This window comes from Cebus imitator, unplaced genomic scaffold, assembly GCF_001604975.1.
Source record: "Cebus imitator isolate Cc_AM_T3 unplaced genomic scaffold, Cebus_imitator-1.0 Scaffold171, whole genome shotgun sequence".
NCBI lineage: Eukaryota > Metazoa > Chordata > Mammalia > Primates > Cebidae > Cebus > Cebus imitator.
In genome coordinates, this window is record NW_016107486.1 from 97,516 (window position 1) to 101,001 (window position 3,486).

Genomic DNA, 3,486 nt, shown 5'->3' on the forward strand with positions numbered 1-3,486 from the left:
ACTGCAACCTCTGCTTCGAAGCCAATTCTCCTGTCTCAGCCTCCCTAGCACCTGGGATTACAGACGTGCGTCACTATGCCTGGCTAATATTTTTATTTTTAGTACAGACAGGGTTTCACCATGTTGCCAGGCTGGTCTCGAACTTCTGGCCTCAAGTTATTTACCCACCTCAGCCTCCCTAAGTGCTGGGATTACAGGTTTGACCCACCCCACCCAGCTCAAAGAAAAGAGAACACTATTTTCTAATTTTGTGTCGGTTTGTTTTATTTATGCAGCAATGGCGCCACCTGGTGGTTGTATGGAGAAGTGCCCTGAGGGTAAACCGCCCGCAGCAGAGGTTGGAAAAGCACTCAAGGGAATCTGACAGAAGATGACCATCTGTCTCTGGGGGAAAAATGGTTCATTAAACTGTAGCAACCCCATTATCCACCCCTCCTTCACCAGGATCTCATGGTGATGTTAGGAGCTGTCTACGAAGAGGCAGGAAAAGTGCACAGGGAAAGTGACCCGGTGCATTGTTATTATTTTTTTTATTTTTTTTTGAGGTGGAGTCTCGCTCTGTCCCTCAGGCTGGAGTGCAATGGTGTGATCTCGTGTAACTGCAACTTACGCATCCCGGGTTCAAGCGATTCTCCTGCCTCAGCCTCCTTAGTAGCTACGATTACAGGCACCTGCCACAGCATGCCTGGCTAATTTTTGTATTTTCAGTAGAGATGAGGTTTTGCCATTTTTGCCAGGCTGGTCTTGAACTCCTGACCTCAAGTGATCCACTTGCCTCAGCCTCCTAAATTGCTGGAATTACAGGCATGAGCCACCACACATGGCCTAGTCTCTGATTTTTAGCAACGATGATGTCAACCTGATCAATTGCCCTAAATTTTCCCATGTTCTTCCTCTCTCCTCTCTTTCTTCCTAATGATAATATGTATGCACTGCACACCAAGCCCTCTCTGAATGCCTTCGATTTTACTTGCTAAGCACCTATTGTTTGCAAGGCCCTGCAATACAAGGTGAAGGCATTAGAAAACGTCCTGGCCCCTAGTCCTGGCAAAAACAATCATATGCATGCATATTTCTTTTTTTTTTCAAGTATTCAATTATAATCAAAATGCCACTAATATTTTTCACAAGGCCAGGCACAGTGGCTCACACCTGTAATCTCAGCACTTTGGGAGGCCTAGATGGATGGATCGTTTGAGGTCAGGAGTTGGAGACCAGCCTGGCCAACTTGGTGAAATCCGGTGTCTATTAAAATTCAAAAATGAGCCAGACCCAGTGGCACATGCCTGTAATCCCAGCTCCTCAGGAGGCTGAGGCTGGAGAACTGTTTGAACCCAGGAGGCGGAGGTTGCAATGAACTGAGATTGCATCACTACACTCCAGCCTGTGTGATGTAGCAAGACTCTGTCTCAATAAAGCAAAACATTTTTTACAATTTTTAGAAAGAGGGTCTTGCTCTGTCTCACAGCTGGAATTCAGTGGTGTGATCACAGCTCACTGTAACCTTGAACTCCTGCCTCAGCCTCCCAAGTAGTTAGTACTATAGGTGTGCACTACTAACACGCTCAGTTAATTAAAAAAAATTTTTTTAGTACAGATAGGATCTCTCTGGTTGGTATGTTACCCAGGCTAGCCTTGATCTCCTGGCCTCAAGTGATCCTCTCACCTCAGCCTCCATATGCCATTATACCTTAAATGTACCTAGCCAGGGCTCATGCCTGTGATCCCAGCACTTTGGGAAACCAAGATAGGTGGATCACTTGAGGCCGGGAGCTTGACAGTACCTGGCCAATGTAGTGAAACCTCATCTCTACTAAAACTACAAAAAATTAGCTGCGTGTGGTAGTGCCTGTAATCCCAGCTACTAGGGAGGCTGAGGCATGAGAATTGCTTGAACCTGGGAGGCGGAGGTTGCAGTGAGCTGAGATTATGCCACTCCACCCACCTGGCCAACAGAGACTCTGTCTCAAACAAACAAACAAACAAACATCTAGCCAGGGCTCTGGAAACCATGGCATACAGTATCTACATGGGAGAAAGAGATCCCACCACCTGTTTTTATATAGCCCATGAGCTCCACAATAATGTTTATTGGTTTTATATTTTTAAATACTTGACAAAAATCAGGCTGGGCGCAGTGGCTCACACCTGCAATCCCAGCACTTTGGGAGGCTGAGGTGGGTGGATCACCTGAGGTCAGGAGCTGGAGACCAGCCTGGCTAACATGGCGAAACCCTATCTCTACTAAATACAAAAATTAGCCAGGCCTGGTGGCATGTACCTGTAATCCCAGGCTATAGTATAATGGCACGATCTAGGCTCACTGCAATCTCTGCCTCCTGTGTTCAAGCAATTCTCCTGCCTCAGCCTCCCGAGTAGCTGGGAATACAGGTATGCACCACCATGCCCACCTAATTTTTTTATATTTTTAGTAGAGATGGAGTTTCACCATGTTGGCAAGGATGGTCTCGATCTCCTGACCTCGTGATCCGCCCACCTCAGCCTCCCAAAGTGCTGGGATTACAGGCATGAGCCCCAAGGCTTTTTTCTTTTTTTTGAGACAGGGTCTCACTCTGTGCAGGTGCAGGCTGCGCTGAGTTCTGACTGTACTACTGCACCCAGGCTGGAGTGCAGAGGTGACATCATGGCTCACTGCAGCCTCCACCTTCCCTGCATTCAAACAATCCCCACCCCCCCAGCCTCCCGAGTAGCTGGCTACAAGAATGTGCCACCATGTCTGGCTTTTTGGTGTTTTTTGTAGAGACTGGGTCCCCCTATGTTATGCACGTGGGTCTCAAACTCCTGGCTTCAAGCAGTCCTCCTGCCTTAGCCTCCCAAAGTCAGGATATTACAGCTGTGAACTGTACTCAGCCTGTTTCATCCGGACAATGGAATTTTTTTTTTGAAGCCAAGGTGTCACTCTGTCATACAGGCTCACCGCATCCAGGTGCGATTGTGGCTCACTGCAGCCTCCACCTCTCAGGCTCAAGCAGTCCTCCTGCTTCAGCCTCTCAGTAGCTGGGATCACAGGTGCACCACCATGCAAGACTAACTTATTTTTTGTAGAGATGGGCTTTCACCCTGTTGCCTGGGCGGGTCTCAAACAGCTGGGCTCAAGTGATCCTCCAGCCTCGGCCTCCCAAAGTGCTGGGATTACATATGAGAGCTGCCAAACCCCACCTGTTTTATTGCTTATAGTAGTCACCTGTATTAGAAGACATTCCATTGTGTTCAAGCCCCTGGCTGACCAAAAACTCAATGGCCATTCCTCTGAGCCTGTTTATAAAGAAGAAGCAGGAAGATCAGTGGTGAGGGGCAAGGGTGCCAGACAGGCCGATCCTCTATCATGCCCACAGAGAAACCCTTTTTTCTCCAGGGCCTGGGGAGCAGCCAGGTTCCATGAGTTAAATGCAGATCTAAACCATACCAAGCTGGGATTGCAGTACACACTTTCCTCTTCTGAAGAGTAGCTAGGGATTCCAACTT